This window comes from Apis cerana, linkage group LG2, assembly GCF_029169275.1.
Source record: "Apis cerana isolate GH-2021 linkage group LG2, AcerK_1.0, whole genome shotgun sequence".
Classification (NCBI taxonomy): domain Eukaryota; kingdom Metazoa; phylum Arthropoda; class Insecta; order Hymenoptera; family Apidae; genus Apis; species Apis cerana.
Window position 1 is genome coordinate 3,181,150 of NC_083853.1, and position 26,626 is coordinate 3,207,775.

A 26,626-nucleotide genomic window follows, 5' to 3' on the forward strand; every position below is an offset into this window, starting at 1 on the left:
AATAGCACGATTCATCACGTGTAATAAACTAGATTTCAATATGATGTATTACACGAAAGAGAAAATTGAGTCCTCAATTTCTTACATCGTACATCATACGTGTACTTAAATATGCGAAATTTGAATCGCTTTCAAATAATAAGTAAGCGGCATTAAAAATAATATAAGATAAAATACCTTTCTACCGTCAAAAATGACGATACATCGATCAAAAGGAAAGGAAAAGAACAAACAAATTTCCCCGTATCCACGAATCAAATTCAGCTTGCATAACTCGGAGAGGGCAAAAGCAAAGTTAAACGTTATATTAAAAATCGTATTACCGTGCAATACGCGGACAGAAATCTTCGAAACGATCGTCCCACCCCGCACCGATAGAGGCCGAACGGTGAAAGCAGAAAAGCTTTCCGTACGAAATCTCGTTTCACGGACCGAGCCCCGTATTTCTATCGGTGGACAAAAAGTACAGAGCTCGCGGCCATCCGATAAATCAATGTTTGTCATAGGCCAGAGTGTCATCGCGTGAGATTCCGTTAAAATCAATACCGTGCAACGACCACCACGAGTTTTGAATGACGAATTTATGCACATCGGAATGTAAATATCGGCTGATGAATTTATGATCGCGTGCAACCGGCCCATTTGCGCCGGCTCGTCTAAGCCAACGAGCGCTTGTTATCGGCTGCTTTTCAAAATTAACGCCCTTCATGCGACCGGACGTTCGAATTTTCTACCGCCGCCCACCCCTATGTGCAGGGTGGAGGGGGAGGGAAGAAGGTGGGGTGCAAACCGCGAAATCGCGCGCGTGTCCTCGATAAGCCGGTCACTGACACCTCGATTCCGTTCCGCAACGATAATCTTATCGAGAGAAAGGGGGGAGGGAAAGAACGAGGCGAGTTTCCACGACCCGGTCGCGACGTTAGATAATGCTCGTATCGATGACCAACCGAGTCAACAAAAGTCATGGGAAACAAAACGCCTGTGCCGCGAAACAAACTCGACTATGTATGCGTGTGTGCGTGTGTGCGGTTTGGGTCTTTGTGCTTGTTTTATCATTTATCTTGGAAAATTCGCGAGAGAAAGGTGAATTTTTGCAGGGGTACGGATGTAAAGTTGATAAGAAGAGGGTGTGTCGAGAGTATTATGGTATTAGATAGATGTCTGGTGGATTTCTGGTGAATTGTTTAATTAAAATGTCACACGAGATGTTATGGGAGCTAGTAAATTTTATTGTATTTTACAGAAGGATATCGACAATCCCGAATTATATTTTCATCTCCTTTTACAATTTTATTTTGATTAATCGGTTCGTGGGATTTTTAACGGAATTAATAAAATTTTTATTTCCCGATTTTCAACGTCTCTCGATTAAATCGAGTTAGTTGAATTAAGTTTAGTATAGGTTAATAAAAATTAGATGTTAAATTGAACGAATAATTAAATAAGTAATAAAAGAATAACGTTCTTTGTAATTATTTAATTTAAAAGAAGTAGCTTTATTTTAAATTACTTTTTCGTAATTCTTATCACGATTGTTACAAAGAAGAAATACTTTCTTACTGTATTTTAAACTGCATTTTAAATATTTTTTCAGATCTTTCCTTTCCATTTTATCGTTTAAATTTTAATCTTTAAAGTATAGTTACTTTAACAGAAAACAATATATTTATTATTATCCACTCTCAATTTTTTAATAATATCTTTTTTAAACGATTTTAGATTAATTAAATGGAACGTTATCGTTTAGATATTTTTGAATTTTAATTTAATATCAAAATTATAAATAAATTTACGCCAACGGTCCAACGGTACTAAAACTGATTGTTAAACGTCCAAAGTAAACTTTTATGGAAACAGTTTGCCGCAAACAATAATATTCCGCAATTTGTTTACATGCTTTCTCTCTGCGAGTTAATCCCTATAGAAGCTCAACTAATTAAAAATATAAATTATAATGATGATTGTAACGAAGAGGCAGGAAATGGTTTTTAATTTAATTAATGTTGGGGAGAGAGAGAGAGAGTATAATGCCTAACATTATTAAATAAATATGTCAAAATCAACGAATGTGGGGCACATCATTTTAAGAAAGGACCGCATAATAAAGTAGCAGGTGTACATAAATGCATGTTCTTTGTTCATTAGAGTTTATTTTTGAATTACATATGGTAACACCTGCGAATGTAAGAGTAAAATACGATATGTTATTCGTATTTAAATGCAAGTGTAATAGATAAGAATCGAATATATTCTAATGTAATCGTGAATTTAAACGAAACGACATAAATTATAAAAATCCTAAGAAATATCTCGAATTTGATAAGATTTTTGCATTGGAAAATATTATATTTCGTTATTTAACTTAAGAATTGAAAACTAAAAATCTATCATTAGAATTTTCTTTTATAAGAGAAAAAAAAATCTGAATGATAGGAAATATAAATAAAAATTATGAATAAAAATGAAAGATAAATTTATGCATGTTAAAATAAAATTAATAATACATCTAAAGCATAAAGCGTATCTTATCGATGAAAACATTGTTCAATTATATCTTCTGTAATTTTCATTTTTATCTAAATATTAAATTTACATTCATAAGTAAATTTCACGTTTATTTTATTGTGCGAATATTAACTTCTTCGTTAATTAATTTTTATCATATTTATATGTTTCATTATTCGTAAATATTTGATTTGATTCATGAACATGAACTATAATTATTGAAAATTATTTATAAAACACTTGAGATAGCCTCATAGTCTTATCAAGATGAAAATTTATTCTAATTAATTTTATCTATATAGTTACTTTCAACGATATACAAGAATATTGTATACATATACATATATCTCATTGAACTTCGAAGTCGTCGAAATAGCTAAGATAATTATTCTATAAAAAATCAAAATTTTAAATTCTTTTATTTATCTTGTTCTATTTTCATTCTATTTCTATCTTAAAATTACTTCAAACGTCATAAATAGATATCAAATATTTATTTTTCCAAATCTATATTTCCTGAAATCAAATTATACGCACGAATCGATAAAATTATCAGGACAATGACCTTGATAACATATCCCAAGGCTGTTCAGAAATCAATAAGGTCAATGACTTGTAAATAATCACCAAACCATTTACAAATTTTATCTCTACAAATTTCCCAATTAATATTAAATACATCATAATCTTAAATATTTCCTCAAGTATCTCTATTTAAAAATAAAAATAAATACAAAAACGCAAAATTATGCTTCGTACTATCATCATATACCTTTATCCTTTTTCCTCTCGAATAGTCAACCCATTTCTAATTTTCTTCCACGGATTGCTCCACCGAAAAGAACATAACAGATATCTTACCGAGTTAATTTCTGATATATCGATGACATATCGTTAATAAGATATCATTTACAAAAAATTACTACATTTTTTACCTTTTCATACTCGATTATTAAACCACGTAAAACTGTAATTCGTAATTGCTTGAAATAAAAATTATATTATACAATAGACTACTTCTATTACCTTCGTATTTTGACTTACATTATACTTTATAATGTTAACAACATTATAATAACAAGAAGAAAAATTTCTAATTCCAATTGTAAACCAATTGTATATATGTATATATATATATGGATAAACGTATCAATATTATCGATTGTCACAAGTCTGGCACAAGAATGAATCCGCCGAAAAAGCGTTTATTCTACGCGAGTGGCGTGCACGAGTAAATCACATTATCACGGAACAATAGCGTAGCGAACAACTGTTATCAATCGCGGCATGTGTCACGCGCATTAGCGAGCATCGAATGAATTAATACAACCGACAGAGGAGACAAACGCCTCGGTTAATCGGATCCTGTAGCAGTCGCTACGGGGTAAAGGGATATATTTAATTATTATTACGTTGTGCAACATGTTTCACCTGGATTATCTCGGACGCGCAGTTTTTAACCCCGACCATCGTTCCAGTGGAATTGCTTTGAGAGGACAAGTCTACATATCAGATCCCGGAACGAGAAAATTACATTCGGATATTGTTTCGTTGTCTCGTTGGTGTTTAACAATAATAAAGTGTATAGTTATATCGAATTTTTGAAATTGTTGGAATTTTTTTCGGAGATAATTTTAACAGCTTTTAATTAAAAGTGTATATTTTAAAATGTTTTTTTATATGTACAATGCATATAATGATGTACTTTTGTTTAGCAAATATAATAAATTTCTCTCCAAATTATCTTAAAATAACAATTTTTTGTTTTTATTATTGTAATAGATTATTTTATCATTTATGTAACTTGATTTTGTATATTTTGATAGTATTCGAAAGAAAGAATATTGGTAAATTTTTATAACAAGATTTTAGGGTAATTCTTTTAAAGTAATAAGCTGTTTTATGAAAATTGTTAAAAAGAATTAGTGTGTTATAAATTAAATATCTAATATTTTCAATTAATTACTTACATATATGGCTGTTTGGAAAAATAATGGTTGACATCTGTCACTTACCTGAAACAGAAAAAGAATTAAAAGGTTAGAAAATTATACGCATGTAAGCAAATATAAATAAAATATAAAGTTTACATTATCGATGAAACTAAACGCCTGGTAAATAAATTTTAAACGAATTACTCGTCGAATAAAAAATACATAAAAAAATTTTTCAATTTAATTTAATGTTTACCATCATAAAAAAATGATATAACACAGGTATATGTTCGTATATTTTCGTTGTAACTTAAATAGTCGAGCGAATGTAAAAATTGCGGTTAGAGATAAAAGCAGTCGAAATAAAATTTTTCGCTGATAAACAGGTAAAAAAAAAAAAAAAAAAAAAAAAAAAACTTCTTTTATTCATTGTATAAACATCCTTTGTTAGAAAGAAGGAAAAACAATAAAAAAAGACAAAATAATATAATAAAGAAAAGAAGAAACAATGTTTACTTCAAAAGCATTCGCTTCGATTTTAATATAAAATCAGTTTGCTGCTTCCATGAAATTTTATTGCGAGATTAAAATAATTGAAATAAGCAAACGTTGAAGAAATCGATTAGGATCAATATAAGATCATTTATATCTAATAATTATTTATTTATTTTTTCAAAGATCGAAAAGAAAGCTGAAAGAAAATTAAAAAAATCTGTTTTTTCCTCCATTTCTGCACGATTATATTTAAAGCAATATCTAAAGTTATTATCTAACTGAATTTATCTTCTGAATCTTGTTCTGAACATCTAATTAGGAAACAGTGCATATACATTATAAATAAACGAAACTCATAAAACCCGACTTCGATTAATTAACATAATTAAATCTTATAGCGATTAAACGAAGATTCAACTTGTTTAAAGTCTTCAACGTGCCATTAATAAAATCGTTATAAGCAATATTTTTCCAGAAATAAACATATTCAATCATTTATCTTAATACTCGATTAAACTCAATTAAAATTAATAAAACTTTAAATCGTTATAACTCCGAAGATAATGATTTTCAATCAGTGAATGAAAGATCATTAGAAGCGCAGAACTTTACCTTTTAAAAAGCTTTTTCATTTATTCCGATACGACTTCCGGTTCCCGAGATATTGTCGTGTAAACAAAAGAGTGATATTTAATCATTTACCTTAAATCTGATTAAACCCTATTAAAATTATGAAAACTTTGAACTTTTATAAGTCCGAAAATAATAACTTCCGGTCAATGAGTGAACGATCATTAGAAGCGCGGAACTTTATCCTTTAAAACTTTTTTTTTATTTTCCTCGATACGACTTCCGGTTCCCGAGATATCGTCGTGTAAAGAAAAGCGTAATTTTTAATCGTTTACAATTTTCATCCTTGTCGCTTATTCGGATCTCTCGCTCGCGCCTTGTCTCACTGATCTATCCCAAACTCCAGACAAGCGATAGACGCGATTCCTGGAAAAACGTAGTACGCATTTCCAAGAAAATATATAGGTCGCTGGGTCGCGCACTAATTCATAATTTCTGCACAGTCTTGAATATTTTGAGTGCTTATATCTCGGTAACCAATTGAGATATCGGGATAAAATAAAAAGGAGGTCCAATGGCATTGTCTTTTCTATTTTCTAAATGAGTTTTGATGATAAATATTTAATTCTTTCTCAGGTTTTTTATTACATGTTGTCTTCCATTGATTATGGTAGGTATAAAAGTTGAATTTAATAGCACAACTATAGGGCAATAAACTAATATCAATTATAAATTCTTTCTATGACTTCGATCAAGATATATGTTATTATTCGTATTTTATATTTGAAAATCGACGTTTCCCATTATTCGATTATTATTTTTTTTTTTTGTTTATATGTTTAAGAATTGTATTGAGGAATATTTTTGTCAATTTTTTAATTAATTTATCAACAAATGCGTTTATTTTATTCTCGATTTTATTCGTCTTATTTTGATCAATCGTTTCAATTTCTGAACACTCTGTAATCAATATAATCACTGAAAAGGTTAAACGAGAAACAAATATCGCTCGATATCAATTGCTCGTGAAATATTCGAGAGCACGTTTCGGTGTTTCTTACATTTTAGTTTCCGGACAATAATAACAAACCGCGTTTCAAAACGATTTCCGTAGATGCGCATTGGTGTGCATGGGAGATAAAACCGATTAATTTCCGTGCGCTCGTAGATATTTGATAAACCGATACCGTTGTAAATTCAATGTTTGACATCGTTGCGCGATCTACAGTTCCCTTAAATTGAAACTGTTTGCGTTTTCAACGGAAAATATATATGGCATTAAGCATTCGAGAAATTACATTCCATGTTAATCGAGGAATGCAAAGCAGATTAATTTAATTGGCTATTTCACCGTTCCAAAATCCATTAAGATTTATTCTAATCCGATTAATATTGTTTCATTTCACGCAATCGTTTGATTAAACTTCCACGATCTGATGATCGGCTCCGCGGTTACACGTCACCCTTCCCTCCTTCCCCCGGGCTGCGAATTAAAAACCGCGAGCAAATTTAAATTTCATTCGCCGGGGAGAAAATCTCCGCAGCTTGATCACACCCGGTTCTTCACTTCTGTAGATTTTACCCGACCCATCTTCGCACCCGCACGTCCCACTTTGTAATTGCCCAACGTGTAATTTTAAGATCGCCGAGTTTCTCGTTCTCTTTCCAACGAAGCTGATATTACACCGTTTTTTAAAAAAAAAAAGAAATTAATTTAAATCCCCCTTTGAAATTATCGCGATGTTTGTGTTACGTGTTCTTTTAACGATTAACAGGTTGAATGTTGGAATATTTCCTTATTATTAACTTTTCATTTACGTTGGAATGGGCCATACGTTGATATCCATCGTGTTACGATTTCTCTGTAAGTTTTTAATTGGTTACGAAGCATTTTATTTTCAATTTTTTCTTGTGCAAAATAATGGCTTTCTAAATAAGTACAATGTATTAAATGCAGATGATTTGAGAACGTTTATGAGATGCAGATGTTAAAATTTTATAGGGAAATTTGTGACTTTTTGATTCTTTTCATAATAAATTGATGAAAAGACAACTTTCGAACGGAATAAAAGAAGTTGTATTTCGTTCCGTTCTAATGCACACGTTTCTTTCATTAAAATTACAACATCCACTTTGTGGAAAAATATAACCGTTTAATTCTAATATTATTCTTTCCGCGAATGTTTTATTTATACAATGAAACGTAAAGTATTTTTGTTAAAGGTTTTTCTTCTTCGGTTAAGGGGCTAATGATATTAGGTTGGAATATATAGGTTGATTTTATGCCTCGTGCTCTTCAAAGATAGTAGATAGATCTGAAGCACTGAACGTGTATGTACTCGAAGCTAAGGCTGAAATTATCGATAAATATTGGTATTACTTTATTAAGAGGATAATGTTAATTATTGTTAATGATATTGACTTTATCGATGAATTTACTAATAAATGAGAAATTGATAGACTACAATAAATTTTTGTGCTTTTACTACGAATTCTTATACAATAAATTCGTCATAAATATTTGGATAAATTATTTAACGTTATAAATAAACATTCGTTATTAATAATTCGATATACTTTCTCCGTTTAAGTTTATTTTTATCAATAATTCAGTATATCCATGCATGGATTAATGTAAATAGAAAAATCTCTTTCGATTTCAACGATACGTTGTTATTTCATAATTACGCTTCTCTTTGAAAGGCGTTCAAATTTCATGCAAAATATTTTATACAATCCAAAACAATTTCAATTTCACTCCCAATTTCAACCCAGTTCCGATTCCAACATTTTACACACAGACAATTATATGTCGCGTACACGTCCTCCCCAAAATATTTTACACACCCAATTAACAATACCCAAAATATTTCAATTCCTAGCTCCAAACCATTTCCTAACTCGCTATCTACATTTGCACATTACACGTCTCGTACACACATTTCCACAAGCATCCATATTCTGTTTATTATCTCGTCGCCCAACGACTGAAAACTATGCGTTCTCCTCACTCCCCCTCAGCCCTCCTCAAACTCAAACTAATTCCCCCATACCATGGAGCGCAACTCTATATCCCGAGACGTCTTTCGTTCCCAGGAAACCGCGATATCCGACACGATGATCCGCCACGTGGCCGTCCATCGATCGTCCACGAAACGTGAAAATCGTGAGGCGGTCGGGGATTTCAGGTCGGCGCAACAAGTTTCAGAGAATTCACCGACACCCGAGAGAGAGTTGGCAAGATAATGTTGCGAAACACGCGACCCACCGCGACTCCCACCGGCCAACTGTGACGATAAGAGAGGGTCTGCATGCCCCTTGCAACGAGGGAGGAGGAGGAGGAATGCGAATTGTCGCGGAAATGGAGCGTTGCACGCGAATGGCCGCGCGTCGACGAGGTGGCCAAGTTTGCGGCTCACTTCGGCCGCCATCTTGTTTTGCCGGAACGTTACACGCGTGTTGCGATAATCCGTGATCCGGGATTCAGACGTTCGCTCGGTCGACAAGCCGCAAAACAACGTTCCCCCTTGTATCGTGGAATATGATGGTATTCGTCCGTGGCGGTACGCTTGGGAGCGTGAAGTGAACTTTCGCTAAACTTGCCCGGAAAGCCGATAAAACGGTGCGGTAACATTCGTAAGGTTAATGATGGATATGATAATGCTTGATTTTGCACGCGAGAACAACGTGTTCTTTGGATATGACTGGATGCTTTTCGTCTGATATATATTCCGTTCCGTAATATATTCGTGAGATATATTTATTTTTTTTTTAAATTCTATAAACGTACAGTGTATTTATTATATACGTAATTTTTAATTTAAATAATTCGTTCAAAGATATAACTTTAAATTATGTCAATTGCTGACACGATTGATGATGAAATTTTTAATTTGTTAGTGTGCAAAGTGATTTTTATATTATCTTGTATATTATAAAAATTAATATATTAAGTAAGAAAAGTGGAATATTGCAATATTTCCATGATTAAATAAGTAAATGATAATCTTCTTAATGAAACTTTTTTTTTTTAAATAGTTTAAGTTGTTGAAAATAATAATATATATTATTGAGAAATATCATTGATGAATGGATTTTAGAAAAAAATTTATCTATAATGCATTTATTGACATATCTCGATACAATAATACTTATCGCGCAAAGCATGCAAGTACTTCAATAAGTAATATTCACGATCAACAAGATTATACTCATGGCAAACAAATTCGAGTCAATGTTTTCCTAAACACAATTATCTCGTTGAACAAATATTCTATGATATTTAACTTGTGTTGGCGTCGAAGAACTCTGGAGACAATCAATAACTACGTAATAATACATACATAATAATAATACACATAGTTAACAGTTGCAGGTATTGTTTTCTAAATAAATTGGCAGACTTACTTTCCCATATTTTGTCAACTATTATTCGCAATTATGTCTTGTTTAATCCTTTCGTGATTATAATTCTTACGTTTGAAATTTTCAATTAAATAATTAATTTTTCTAAATATTTTCCGTTGATATTAATATAGATTTTTACGAAATTACATTCATAGTTTAAAATGTAAATTTATAAAAATAAATATTTATTAAAAAGAGTTGATAAATATAAAAAAGAAGATAATAAAAACTTTAAAATATCTGAATTATCAAATTTTGATTACAAAATATCATTTTAAATATTTATATTTAAATTTATGATGTTCAAAAATTATATTTATATTGTCTTCATCGATTATACATTTAAATGAATTTGGATTCCCAGTATTTTAAGCCTTATTTTCAGTTTATTAATTTTTCTCGAAAAACAATTAATCGTACTTAATGATAAAATAACTTCTACGAAAATTCTACGAAGGTCCATTACCTTTGTAACTTATCATTATTGTACCTTTTTTCGTTAATCAATTAAAAAATCTTAAACAATTCTTTAGAATTGCATTTTTTTACGATCTGATTTTCAAATAATAAATATTTTTTTTCCCACAAAAGGATGTAAATTTATAGATATACATGCGAAATTTTTTCGTTCCATGTATATAGCTTGCTTTGTACCAAACACGCGATAAAATCAGATTGCGAGTGGGGCAAATCGATTTTGCGAGGGTGCTTTTTTCTCTCGCAGAAGCGTGTTCTCTGCAAATTCGATTCGTCCTTGAATCTCGATGGTAAATGATTTTAAGCATGGAGCATTAGTCGTGGAAATTTCGAAGTGTTCATTCGTCCCAGATAAAACAGTCGTTAACAATTGTGCTAACAAGTGTACTATGTATGGTAAAATAAATACGAAATTGTTTCCCCTGTTGACCCAATTTGATACGCGTCTCCGTTTAACATGTTTTTAAATTGCCAAATTTCGCATTAAAACTGCATTTTCGAAAATACGGAAATATTAATTTTCTGTATTCCCCTTTTTTTTTTTCTTCTTTTTATCGTCCATGGTTCGACGATGGCTTAATTATTATAGATTATAGAAACAGATATAAATCTTATGATTCGCCGCATTCTGACCGAAATTTTTCTTGGAATCGATACTTTTTTTATTATTTATTATTTTATTATTTTATTATTTTGTGAAATTAATTATTTAAAATAATGAATATTTCTGATAAAAATAAATTGTATAAATTGCTTATTATTTTTATTTTTACAAAAATATAAATATATTCTATCTTATATGACGTTCAAAAATGATTAAATAAGAAAGAATTTTTTTTTTAAATTTAAATTCTCGATTATTTAATTTCATGTTAAAATCAAAATATTTTTTCGTTCATAAAGGTAACCTCGAGCGCAATATTGTTTTCGTTCAAACTATCGTAAATTTGGACATGCATTTATTGTTTTTGTTGATATGCAATTTTAGGGGATGAAAAATTCAAAGTTTGCAGAATCTATAAGTAATTGAAAGCTGTCTATTACAACGAAAAATATTTTCGCTTGATTTTAAATTTTGAACAATCTTAAACAATTTTTTTTAAATAATGTAATATTTAATTAATTATTCAAAAATTAATTAAATGTTAATTTTAAAAAATAATCATTAGATATAAGAATAACATAAATTGTTGCATTACATGAAATTTCTTTATTGAAAAATAATTATTTTTTTTTTCTAAAAAAAATAATATAATATGTAAAAAATTCCTACTCGAAAATTTAATGTATCCACGGTTTATTAAATTTTTTATATTTCTCATGGTTATGGAGATATGATAATGTCTACTTCATGTTCATTCTGTCAGTAACTTATCATCTTTCATTATTATTAGAACTGGCTTCAATAATAATAGAAGTGGATTTCAGGTTTACACAGTACAAGATAAATAAATCGTAGACCCTTGATGGGTGATGAGACATTTGATTGCTGATCATTCACTGTAATCGTATATCAATCATCTCACCACCCTTACTCAATGTTTCTTATTCTATCTTATAACCAGTTTAGAAGTGAGGGAGATGGAGAAAGAAAATAATCAATAATTTCTAAAATATCACTCCAAAAAACAATATAAATAATATTGAACTGTACATTAATATTAAACTGAAATTATTTTAATTTAAATCAGACATAACGAGAATTTTTTCTTAATATTTCACGTTACAAAATAAAAATATTGCCATTATTGTTAATAATAAAATTATTTTTGAAACATGAAATTGAATTGTGTAAATCAATCTGATTTATCTTTGATAGCTGAAAAAACGAAAATGAAAATAACAAAAAAAAAAAAAAAGAATTTCATCACACAATCTGATAAAACGTTTCGATCTACAAACCAGAGAGATCTTCAAGTTGAAAACCCATTAAAAATAGATTCTCGTATCGAAATACTTTCCTCATTCCATGAACATTCGAGTCGCAACTCGACTCAAGATATTATTACGAAATTTCATTTCGCCAAGCTTGCTTCCCCTCGATTCCTCAACGACACCTTTAACTATATCGAGACATCGTCTCCGTAATTCGCTTTTTATGATCCACTTGGACACGGCCATCCACGAAAGATTCATTACCGTGCCGTTCTAATAAAGCCGCGCGCCCATTCCGCCTCGTTTCCATTCTCCTCGCTCGTTCTTTTTTTCCCGGCTACTGGCCGCGAAGAGCGCCATACTTCCGGCGTGACATAAATTGAGCAACGTCGTCGTCGTCGAGGCTCGCCAGAGGCGCAGGGTGTCTTGCGGAGGGAGGAAGGAGGACGAAGAGCGAAGGGAAATAAGTGGGACGTTCCATGCCAAATCGATCAGCCATTCTGATCAAAGTGAAGGGCTTTGAATGTAAGCCGGGCGCTCGGCCGGGATTGCCAAGGAAAAATCTAATTTGAAACTTAAATGGAGGAATTTGTATCCCGTTGCTCTTATGACGACTCTTTACGCGTAGGAAATGAAAATCACCGGAGGGGCGGTGGAATTCTTTTGATTCTATCGCGATTTCCGGAGAGCAGCGCGCGCCTTTCCTCGTATCCGAAACTTTTAGGTATTTTATCCTTTATTATCATTGATTGTAAAACTCGAAGCGGCGCAAAGTTGTTGAAATATTGTATCTTTTTCTCGTATCTTTTTGAAATCTTTTGTGTTTTACTGTTTTACGTTACTTTAACGTTGTGGTTCTTCTTCTGCGATTCTATCGCGATTTCTGCTCTTGAAATTCCATACTGTAATTTCTCTGTTGATCTAAATCTGTAGTGTAGTTTATTATTGGTATCATTGATTATAAATTTAAAGTGAAAGAGTTGTAAATTGATACTTTTTTTCACTGTCTCGCTTTCTTTTCTTTCGTTCTATGATCAGGCGGAAAATTGACATTAAACGATTAAGATCCATCTTTCTTCAAAATATTTAAAAGATTTATGTTAATATATGTATGTTATTTTTGAAACATCTTGTAATTTGAACAAAACTTCAGAATTTGAATTATATAGTATTTCATATAATATTTTATAAAATATTAGAGTAACACTTTTAATCGAATGTAAACACTGTTACAATTTTTGATGTTTAATGTTCGATATTTTTTCTTCACCACTAATTAAATCTACAATAAAAATAAATATTCTATACATCTTTGAAAAGCTGAATACATCGATATACGATATCATATTTGTTCGAAACGTGGATAATACAAAAGCAAGCGTAACACATCGACTAAATAAATTGAAAAGGAACGAAGCTTTAAAATTACTTTCTTACGACTCTCCTCTCTCATCACATCCAACAGCTTTTAATTTCCCGTTACTTTATACGGATATATCGATCGTCGTTGGCGAAGTTCGAACGACGAAGGACAGGGTGTAGGTATTTTTAATTTACAAAATTGAAAAGTTTCTCCTGAGAGAAGGACGGCGTCCATTTTAAGGCATGCAAAGAGGAGCCGTGAAATATCGTTATTGCTTTCCTCGTTTAGAGGGAGGCCACGCTGTGATCATCCTTACGTTAAGAGTTTAAAAAACCAAGATAAAAAGTTCCACCCCCCTCCACAGGACGAGAATAAGGAGCAAGGCCCGTATAATTATTTGTTGATGATACAACGAGACGCGATTATTTTCCGGATACGGAGCGAGTGAGCAATGGTGGAAAACGAGCTCCTGGGGGGAGGAGAAGGAAGGAGGGGGGAGGGCAAAACTTCTCCACGGCACGGTGTAGATTGGTAAGAAACCAGCGGAGCGTATGGCGCCAAGTTTGCGTGACAGATGGCGGACCAAAGTCTGGAATTTACAGCAAACGTCAGCTGATGTTGCAATTATTTCTGCCATCCAGTTTTGCTGCAACTTGGGCCGGGACCGGCTTGATTGTGAATCGTGTTGCAATTGATAATGTAATTTCGATTATACGATTTCGGGCGTTCCGCTCCGTTTCCGCCCCTCATCCGAATCCCTCCACCCCTCATTAGGATGAAGCGATGATGCATATTCGGAATTACTTCTATCATTAATCCTTTGCGCCCCGGGGACGCTTTAACACTAACTTCGATAAATTCTGTAATTAGGGAAGGGAATTTGGTGGAAGGAAAGTTTACGAGTTTGTTTAATGCGGATGAGAATTTGATTATCCGTTTGGATTAATCTTATTTATTCTTGTTTCGTTGAATTGTTGCATCAGATGAAATATGGATTTTTTATCAGGTATGATCGTTTATCCTTGCGCGTTGTTTATCGTTTCTAATTTATCTCAGAAAAAAAGGAATAAATATCGTTGAGAATTATTTTTCTACCCTTTTGAAGAAACACGAAATTGAAACAAATGAAAATATATTTATTTAATGGCCGCGTCTATTCAAGTCTCACAAATACTTCATGCGGGTGCAGCTGCTTGATTTAATTCGATGCCGAGGTTTTGTACGCGGGTGAAATAATAGAATATCCCTTTCGTCGCGAAACACGTGTTTGATTTATATCTTTACGCCTTCACCCTTCGTTTCCCTTAATTTTCAATGTGAATCAACATCCATCGTCTTTTACCCGAACTACTCTTAATAACCATTTTAGTCTCCCCTCTCCTTTCCCCCAAAAAAGGGAGAAAGAGAGGAAAAGAAAAAGTGAGGCAACGTGATATAATTTATTACACAAAATTCCCCCTTCTAATTTTTTTAATTCTCCATTTAAACGAGACTCATTGGAAATCGTTTCAAAATTACTTCTCGAATTACTTCACCACCCGCGAAGCGAGACGAGCTTTTCAATCTTCCCTCGGTTCAGCACACCGATGTGTAAGTAGTTTGCGGCAATTACATCGGATGATTTATAACTCGTTATCAACCTCTTATTAAAAGGAATCGTACGCGTGCATAACTGTCTATCGGTTACCATAATTTATCCGGACCTCGTGTTACACAATACGATATCAACGTCGGCGAGGTCGACTTCTATTCATTTTATCGGCGAAATCCAGCGTACGTGGCGCCATAGTTACGGAACAATTATCATAGCAACCACTGTCATTGAGCCGTTGATTTATTACTCATCCTCGTGGAATACGTGTCGTTAACTCAACGTTACGTAAAATCGATCGAAGAGAATGTAAGTAAGTTGTTTCACAGTTGAAGCAACTATAACAAGTGTAACGCTCATAAGTAACGTAATGTAACTTATTAATATTAATCTTTGCATAAAATTCGATATTAACTTTTCGAATCTTTAGATAATCCTCTTCCATTAAATACAAAGAATTTACAATAATATTACAATTTTTATATATGTCTTCAACGTAATCATCTCTACATTCCATTATCCGAAGAGAGTTATGAAGGGCAAAGGAAAATCCTCGAACGACCAAGGATCAAGCCCGGCCAGCTCCATGCCAGGATTAGAAGAAATATCAGGGTCGACACTCGACCTCGAGCTCCATCCCAAAATGATCCTTACCGTGATTAGAATTACGGCCCAGAGAAGGGAAACAAAGAGAGGGGGAGGGGGGAAAATACGAGGAGACCTTCTGCTGATGTTATGTCTACTATTTTGGTGCTTGAAGGGGGAAGGGGGAGGAAGGGTGTTAGGGTTGAACGGGGATCATAACGGTCTGGCGGGGATAATTCGTAGAAAGGGGGATTCGACTGGTAGGATTGAGCGTGGTAGGGGCGTGAAAATTTAGGGTGACGCTGGTCACTTTATTCATTGAAATGTCGAGCGACACGCGTAGCAGCCGGCTGACAGTTTGACCGAACCGCGTGTAAATATCGATTACGGGTACGGCCGCGATTGAACGAGCTGGCAAACGCATCGAATAGAGTGCCGCGAGCCCCCGCGTTGATTGATTCTCCCGAAATAATGGAATGACCTCCACCAGTGTCGTAATTTACCTCGTTTTTGCGAGAGAGTTGGATCACTGTGGCGTATGCTCCTCTTGAGCATTGATAGAAAAGCTTTTGGAGAGGGGAAATTTCGATAAATTCATTAAATTTTGAAATTAAAAATTGTTTAGTAATTAGTAGATTTTTTTCTGATGATTCATGAATTTTTATTTCAATTTTTGATGAATTTTATTACTTCTAATTTACACCAAAAAAATTTGATTAAAAGTAAGGAATAGAGTATATTTACTGATTTCTGTCAGATGGAAAATGGGGATATGTTTTTGAAATTTGATATTTTTATTGAAATGAGAGAACTTTGAAATCCGTGGAAAATCTTTTTTTTTTTTATACTATTGAATTATTAAGTATACTTTTGAATATGTAACAATTTAAAAATTGTTAAAAATGAATAGCTCTCTCTTCCTCTTACTGTGAAAAAAATTACGAAAGAAACTGTACATGATGTAAAAAATTTCAGTAATGTTGTAATTTTTTCATTGTTTCTTATGTAAGATTTTTTCCTTTATTAATAAATGTATCTTTTCCATATTATTAATTAATAAAATAGTTAACGTTTAATAATTAACTAATTCATAATTAATAAAAAATATTTTTATACAATTGTTATATTATTAATGTTTTTTATCTATATATAATATTTTAATAATAGAAGAAATTTTTATTTATCAATAAATAAAGCTTTAATTAAGAAATGATTTTATATTCATTGATTTTTCTTGTTCTTGTAAATAATAATATGCAATAGCGAAATTGTTTGTATTTATATTTTATTTCTATTTTTTAATAATAGCAGACAATTTTATTATTCTTAAAAGATTTGAAAAATTATAGATTTGTCTTTATTTTGTAATTAATTATCATATTATATAACACATTTTTAATTATTCTTTTTATTAAAATGATAATGAAAATATTTATTAAATTTATACACTGCCCCAAACATTACTTTCAAAGTTATCATTTCTAAAAAAAAGTAGAACACGAACAGTCCACACAAGTTATTTATTAAAAAGTTTGAAACTTTTAATAAGCTTCAAACTTCTGAACTAAAATTATGCTATTTTATTATTAGAAATTCAATACATTATCCAGAAAATTATGTTGATAATTGTCAAAAGAGCATATTGTTACGAAATATCTGATGCTTTATACGAAAATATAATTTTATTTATTTGAATAATTATACATATTATTGTTTGGTTGGCACTATAACGTTCTTAATGCGTTTTTATTTACAATTTTCACAATAGTCACAACAATTAATTAATTTATAATTATTTACACAAAACAAATTGATTTAATTAATAATATAATATTCTTACGAGGAACGGAAAGCAACACGTCCGTTCTGCTCCGTGTCCGGAAAACGACTAACGTTAAATCAATATTTTGGGTATCAATGATAAATCTATGTTGTCATTTCTTGTACTGCGGTTTATATTAATTTTTCATTATGATTTTTCACATTTATCAATAATATATTTTTATACAATTAACAATTTAATTAATTAATAATCTTTTTTAATTTTATAAATAATTATAATTATAATTAAAAATATAAAATCTCTTTATTTGTCTTATTTCTGATATTTATTTTATTATTTTTAAATTAATTTCTTATTGATTTCAAAGTAAATAATTTAGTTTATATAATTTAACATTTTTTTTATTTTTATGCTTTGAAATGAAATAAATTTATTCCATAAAGTATCCATTTTTATTAATGATATAAGTTTATATTCACGCATAAATATTTAAAATGAAACTATCATTATTTTTTCCATTATGTATATTTCTAATATATATTTTTCAAGAATTTTTATTATTATTCTTTATATTATATATATTTTTTGAAATTATTTTTAATCAGAGAATACAATAATAAAATTTATATGAAAGCATATACGATTTATATTTTTAAAATAATAAAAATGATGTTTATTAAATTTTTATTTTAAATAAAAAAATTTCAAATAGAATATTATTCATAAAATATTTAAATAATTTTACATATAAAAGAAGAAATATATAACAAATATAAAGAATTAGTAAATAATTAAAATTAGTAAATATAATATGGTTTCTCAAGAGAGCAAAAGTGGTGTTGAAATTCGAAAATGGATATGTTTTACTCGAAGACAATAAATGCTCTGGCAATGCAATCGAACAACGAATTTATTGAAGCAATTGATTCTCAAATGGGAGCAAAAATGGTAGAGAGAGATTTGGAGTTCACAAGACAACTGACCTAGGAAATATTCATTGCCTTGAAATGGTCCCCTAAGTTATGCGTATAGGTTCCGCATAAGTTGATCGCTGAAACTTACCGAGTTCTGATATCGCTTCTTGTCATTCTCGATGTACTTGTAGATTACTGATAAATTAATATTACGTTTATTAAATTATTAAATTAATATTTGTTAATTATTTGAATTAATAAATTTTAATTCGATAATTAATGAGAATTATTATAGATACGAAATGGCTTTTTAAAAATTGAGCATAATAATTTTATATAATATTTTCTCCACAAAGAATATTATCTATAATTATTAATTTAAATTTATAACATTGCTACTAAAAATTCAAATCAAATTTTTATCAATATAGTATAGTATAATACAATATAGTAACTATAAAAATATAATTAATAAATTGTTTGTTCATCAAAAAAATATTTATAATAATTATAAATTATTACATTAATTAATATATTTACAATTATAAAAATTTTCCTAGCTCAGAAAAAAATGCACGAAATAATTCTTTTTCACGATGAAAAATCTTTTCGAGGATATTCCATCATTTTTTCATTTTTATCATTTTTATTTTAAATACAATTTCTTGATAATTGGATGATAGAAAAACTAAAATTTTTATGTATTTAAAATTTTGTTCTAAATTTTGTACCACTACGAAGTTATATTTAAAAAAATAAACGAAGAAAAAATCGATACATTTAATACCATGAAAATCTCATAAAAAAACTTTGTCGAAAAATAAAAATGTATAAATACAAATACATTTGCAGTTATTATCCACAATATACAATAATACTTGTATAAACTATTTGAAAAAATAAAACAAAGTTTTATCATAAATAATATAATCGAGCAATAAAAATTTAGATTTTTCTTCCAATTATAAAATTCTATAAAAATTAACTGAATAAATACTTCCTGCACAATTGCAAAACAATCACAAAACAACCCTCTTCTAACACCAAATATTCATTACTATTATCAACAAATAGATCGAATAGATTGAAAACAAACAAAGCAATAAAGAAGATCACCCAAACAAGATTTCTTTTCATAACACGTAGGAAGATGACAATTATCGATCCAATGTTTATTAAAACATTGCTTCGTAAATCGTTATTAATCACCTCTCACCCCTGAGAGGAAGATCGACGAGCTCGTCGAGAAAGAGAGAAGAAGACACGATAGCTGGATAACGACGTGTATCCAACTCGACCAACGCTTGGCGGTCTTTCAATTTCCTCCTCCTCCTCTCCTCCCCCCTCTCTTGATGAAACGAGTAAAATTTCCATATTCATCTAACGCCGGTACACGTAGATACCTACCCACTATTTCGAAGATTCGCACGTTACAAGACTCATCCCTATCCATCCCTGTTCGACCACGACAATTTCGACTGTTGATGATCGGTTGATCATTCTCCCTCCTCTTGTAATTCTATATGTAATCGCTCCGTCTTTATCGATTGCCCGCACTCCCGATCGAATCGATTAAGCAAACACTCGTTTCAGCTATTTGTCCGGACGCAAAGAGCCGAAAGCTCGCTCCTATGAGCGTTGTCCCGCAATCGAACGAGCGGACAAACGCGTTCCATTTCAAAGCGATGATGATCAAGATCGCATTAGCCTAGCCCATGTTCCAAGGGCATAACGATATTCCCAGGCCAATAACGAAAGAGGTGGTTGGGCAGAGAATGGATGAAGAGAGAAAGAGAGAGGGATATGGAGAGCGAAAAGAGGAGAGGGTAGAGAACGAGAGAACAATTTCCACGTCATTCAGCGGTCAGAAAATGATCAATTAAATGTCTGGGCATCGAGTGATGCTGCCATTTCTCCTCTTTATGCAAAAATCTCTAGGAGAATTTCCGCGGCGGCCGAATTCGTCAAGCGAGAAAATTCAATTTCCGTAACCGTGCGAGCAAAGTCGTCGGTTTATCCGGAATCTGGTTGTCGGAACCGCATCGAACATCAATAATTCCGCCGGCCGAACAGCATAATTGGCCCAACCCTGTGGACTCGATTTATTGTTTACACGCAGCTGGCCTGCACGCGTGTTCGGTTCTGTGATTGGTCCTTGTTCGACGCGTTTGGCCTTTTTACCCTCTTGCTTTGATTGATTTTTTTTTGGTCTCTTTTTCTTTTTTTCTTACGTTTCTTTTTCTGATATATATATATATATATATATATATAATAAATAAAATTATTGCTTTATTGTTAATTTCATATTGTAAACAGCTTTGTAATTGCTTTTAGGAAATTGTGTACTGATATCCAATATTTTATATATTCTTTTCAGAAGTGTCATTAAAAATTATCACTAGATAGGGAAAATATTTTGATTTGTTTCATTAGTCAAAGTTTTTAAAAGAAAAGTGTTTTGAGGGGGGAAAGGATAGACTGAAAAATAGTGTATAATATATTAATATGTAATTTCCCAAGGAAAGCATTTCGTGGATGACAACAATGATATTCAATGATGAAATATTTTATATATTTATTTTTCAAAAATTAAAATAAATAAATACTAATAGATATAATGATAGTAATTCATTTATACATTTTGAATATGATTATACAAACACTTTCTTTGTATAAGTATACTATTCTTGTGTACTATTTTTTTGTAGAAAAAAAAAAAGAAAAAAAAAGTTCAAAATATCATAAAAACCATCAAAATCAGAAATCGAATAGCCTTTTTGCTAAACTTCCTTTTCATCCTATTATTTCCTTTTTTCTTTCTTTTTCTTTCTTTCTCTTCTTTTTCTTTTTAATTACGCATGTATTTTTATTATATCGCGATTTCGTAGCGGAAGGCCACGAAATAGCTGAACGAGCATCATCCCGACAATGCGCGAGCGTTATTTGCGATTAACTCGCGAGAATTTCCGCGAAAACGGTCTTTCGTCTGGAATCTCCCCTGGAATTTCGTTCCAGGTCGCGGAACATCGATTTTCCGGGATGGGGAAGACAGAGAGAGGCATATATAAAGCAGGGAACCAACCGCGCCCGTTTGACGAAACACTCTCTCCTCCCTCAACCCCTTCTCTCCCTCCAACCACTTTTCCGCAACCTTTTTGCCATCTTCGATTCCGCTCGCATCGTTTTCTCATGGATCCTCCCCTCTTTGATTCCCGCCAGTTCTCTTAATTCTTCCCACTCTTTCCCCTCTTAACACCGTTTTTTATTACATCGTCTCCTCTAACCCTTTATGCACCCCTTATTTACGGCTTCTCTTTATGGCTCGAATCTGTGCGGATTGCTGCTCAGTTTCTTCATTCATCTTCTTTAATTTTACACGCCTCGTGTACGCACATGTGCGAGGCTTTTATTATCGAAGTTCCGAAGAAAAATATTGCGGCCACGGAATGCGACGAAGAAATAGAAACGATCGCGTTCGGAATGAGAATTCTTATGGTGGTCCCTATATTTCGAAATATATATTTAATAGGTATTAGAATATTATAACGATTTGAACGTATCTCTTCATTATTCGAAAGAAAAATGTACTCATCTATCTAAGAAGAAAAATTCGAAAAAAGAAAAGTTTTGCTCCATTCCTATATATTCCTATTCTATCGATTATTTCTATTAATTAAATACTGTTTCACTGTGCACAATTTGTTCTGAACCGGACAAATCACGATTTGTTTAGAACGTGTATCTAAAAATCTTAAACCGACGATTTGAATAATTTTCGACTATTTTTTCCTATTTGCCCTAATTAAAGAAAAATCGTCCGTTACTTGTTAGTTATGACGCGTGTCACTGACCGCTTGATATTCCACGCCTTTCTCTCTCTCTCTCTCTCTCGAAGAGAATCAACCAGTTCCGGATCTTCCATCTCGCTCAGTCGACGTCGTGCGGCGAAATAATTTAAACTTTCGATAAACCACTTCTGTAACTGAGAGCGGAGCAAGGCCTCTCCCGGCTAGGGGAATCCAATAAGAGTCGTGGTCGGTCCGTTGCACTAAGAGAGAGAGAACGGTGGAAATGAATTTCCGTCTGGTGCAGTCCCGTCGTCGCGTGTTTAAGCGAAATACAAAATTAATAGCCGACTAAAGCGTTGCCCCTGTGTCTTTGCTCCTTTCTGTCCTCTCTGTTTGCATCCTCTCTTTCTCTTTCCCTTTCTCTTTTGTTCTCCTCCTCTTTCTCCTCTCCTCTTTCTCGCCCTTCCTCCTTTCCGCGTATTCTTTCCCCGTTCCAGCTAGCTGCACAAAAGGTTGGATACGTAACACGTGTGACAGATCTATATAGCGAGAGCCTCGTTAGAAAGTGCAGCAAGTGTCAAATCTCCTTTTTACGCAAGTCATGGGAAACAAGAGGCATTGGCTGGAAAGAGTTAATAACGACATATCGTTGTTGAAAAAAAGAACAAGATCAAAGAGCAATTTTCATCCACAAAAGTGGACAAAAGTATCGTTAATGTCAGGACAATGTATTTACGATCGAAAATAGGATCTCTTCTTGCGAACGATTATTTCATGAGAATATCGATAAAATGTACTTTTTAAATAAATTCCTTTCTCAATAAATGAAATTGGAGAATAATTTGATCCTCGATTAAGAGACAAAATATGATATTTTCGATGCTAGAAGCCGAAACGAATAAGAAAATTGGTTGATTCGTTTATTATGAGAGATCGAAGTTTAGAAAAAGAAGAACGAAACAAAAGTTGATAAATAATTTGTTTGAGATTTACGATTTACGAAATCTAAATTTATTGTAGACATATTAACATGTGTTTTCTTTGATATAGAAAAATATGACTGAAGATCATTTTAACACGAATGTCAAAATAGAATTTGAATTATTTGAAGAAATATGTAAATTATACATAAATTGTTCTTTTTTTGTTTTTTCCTCACCGATGTGTTAAAGAACATCAAATATTGATAAAGTCATATATCAAAGATTCATTTTTAAAATTTAAAATCAAAAAAATTCAAGATATCACGGGAACTATTTGAAAAAATATGGTTTCGAATAAATTGCATTTGAAGTTTCTCATTCTACCAATCTGGACACCATACTTTTTCAACATCCACAATTTCGTTCCACAATTTCCAATTCAACAAAATTCTTTGACGAAAAAAAGAATTTTTAAAAAGATTTCTATTTTATTAAAAAGTGACGGACAAAATTAATGATTTTTATTGAATGAATATAAGTCTGTTTATATGAATCCTAAGTTGTACGGTAAATAAAATAAAGAGAAGATTAAAAACTGTGCAGGCAAGATTTTATTGGATGTAGTAAAGAAATAAGATGGGAGATTTTTCAGTAATAAAATGTACAGACGTTCCTTGACCATCTTTGATCTATTCATCAGCCATCATACCCTTCCAAGACCCCATACTACTATCCCATTTTCACCCCAATATCTACAACCGTCTCCCTGTTTCATCCTCAAAACAAGATTTCCGTGATCAATCGTCCATTTATCGCGTCGAATTTCTTTTTTCTCCCCTCCCCTGTTTCATACATCTGTTCCGGTACAAATCATGAAACCGGAATCAACGTTATAAATTCAAAAAGATTAGCGTAACAAAAAATATTATAATATTAAATATTTTTTCTGCATTAAACTTTTATTTTTATATGAGATATTTTAATAGAAAATTAATCTAGAATAATATAGATCTGATAAAATTAAACATGAGATATATCTTTTAAAATTAATCTTTTCATCTAAAATTTATTATATGTAGATATGTAATCAAAAATATGGATAGGAGATATAATTTCATTAAAAAAAAAGTAAAATTTGAAATTTTTAAAACGTCTTTATTATTTTTAGATTGGACACTACTTGAAACAATTTAATCTAGCCCAATGGAATGCTCTATAGACCATTTTAAACTTATAATCCATGATCCGGTTGCACGAAATATCCCTGTACCCAATTTCACCCAGCAGTTTTCCTCAAAATTGACACGAGCTTTAATTAAACCAGAGTTTATTGGCGTCGTAGAAATAAAATTGGTCAGTTTCGATCGGTTTCGATGGCCATTTATTTCCAATCGAACGGAAAGGGAAGAACATTAAAAGGGAGGAAATCTTGTCGATCGACAAATAAAGTAGAAACCGATTACGACAAATGGCGAAGAATTTTTAAATAGATTTCGGAGTCTTGCCCGTGGAAACGTGAAATTAATAATCTAAAGAGCCACTCCCCTCAAAAGTGCTTTCACCCCTTTCCGACCGAATTAGCCCCGGTAAAAAGCCCACTTCGTCTTCCTCGAAATTAAAGGAGAGCGCCTCCACTTCCCTTTCATCCCTCTCCTACCTCGCTCGATCCTCGACGAACAAAGAATCATTACGGATTCGTCGCGCGACAGGATCACCGAAATATAATCGTGGACGATTTTTAATCAGCGGCCGAACGACACCGAAAGTCAAATACAACCCTCCTCCCCCGTATTAAACGCCGTTTAACTTGCACTCCCCGCGTATTCGAACGTGTCTAATTAAGCGCAAAGAAGCGAACGAGGGATGGAGAGGGATGCAGAGTACACAACAATTAACTCGATTAATTCACGTGGCGTTCCAGTCGAAGACGTTGGCTTAAATTCACGGGTAACTTCGCATCCCCCTTCTTGTCTATTACCCCGTTTTGAGTTTCATCCATCTTCATCTACTTCACTTCGGTCTCTCACGTTTGCCGATTCCCTTCTTCCCTTCGGCATATATACAATCCTGAATAAGTATGCGAGCGTGTATCGCCATTTCTAGTACAGAGAGAAAGAGAGAAAGAGAGAAAGAGACAGAGAGAGAAGGGAGAAAGAGGAGGCAGCCCTCACACGAACGAGCAGGCTGCACTCCATCCAACCTAGTTAAGAGAGAGACCCAGTTTCTAGCTCTGCAACTAAGAACGACGTGGAGTTCGCTTGCGACGACAAGAAGCAACGAGTACAATTAGCTTTCACGGGGAAAGAGACAGCGTCGGAATCCGTGGACTATTCTGACGGAGACGAGCGCGGAGAATTACTCGGGAAAACAAGACTTCGGGGAAACAGGCTGAGGAGAACAGGCGAGAGAAGAGGAGGAAAAAGAAGAAAAAAGACAGATACGCGAAACGAAGAGGAAGCTGGATGAAGAGGTGGGGATAGTGGAGGGTACGGTAAGAGGGATGGTAAAGAGGTGGAAGATGAAGAAAGAAGCGAAAAACAAGGCGGGAGGAACGAAAGGAGAGTTGTCGGTTTAGTTGAAAAGAGAGAGGAGAGCAGGGAGAAAAAGACGCGAGAACAGGAAACGCGAAAGTGCACGAAGATGGGGGGATGGGGGTGTGGAGAAGAGAAAACGGCAACGAGACATTTTTCCGTGGGAGCCGATAAATAAAAAAGTTGGCCAGATTCGAGCATTATATAGCCGGAAGACGCGAAAGAAGAAGGGCAAGGGAGAGGACAACAAGCGATGACAACGATCTGGAGGACACGTCGCGTCGTCTGGAGAGTAGATATATATATATAGGGTGGATGCATCCAAGTTCCACGAGTTATAGTATCGATAACTCGTATGTCGGCCGGGACAACTTGACTATATATTCGTTTTGTGCCAACCCATTCGCAGTCCGCTCGAACACCGTCTCTTTTCTTTATTCCGCCTTACTTTCCGCTCCTCCACCCTTCTCGCCAAGGGCACGGGGGGCGTACGTGTTCCCATATTTACAGAAGCGCGCGCGCTCTCTCGAAACGCCGCGAGCGGATCCTCGCGTTTGGCTTTTTTCTTACGCTTCACCGCCCTTACCGTATTCGCTTTTCCACTTGTGCCGAGAGTAACGGGTGTTACATCGAAGATATGTGATTCGAATAGGATTTATTTTGGATGCTAAAATTTGGGATAAGGAAACGAAGGTTGTAAATGAGGTTGTAAAAGATAAATAGGTATGAAAGTTGTATGTTTATTTTTATAAAATTAATTGAAATGATAAAGAAATGACAAATGCTTAGTGTAAACTTAAAAAAAAAAATAAGTATAAAGTAGATAAGCATAATATCGCAAAAAATTTATGTCTTATCATCTTTTTTAGAATCACTACTTCCTTG

The 26,626-nt window shown here is 32.8% G+C and overlaps 1 protein-coding gene across 2 annotated transcripts in view; it reads right to left on the minus strand.

The window, feature by feature from the left end:
- LOC107992647 (insulin-like growth factor-binding protein complex acid labile subunit) overlaps positions 1–26,626 on the minus strand; it is a 439,321-nt gene that overhangs the window by 252,222 nt on the left and 160,473 nt on the right. The gene's annotated exons all lie outside the window — the stretch shown is intronic.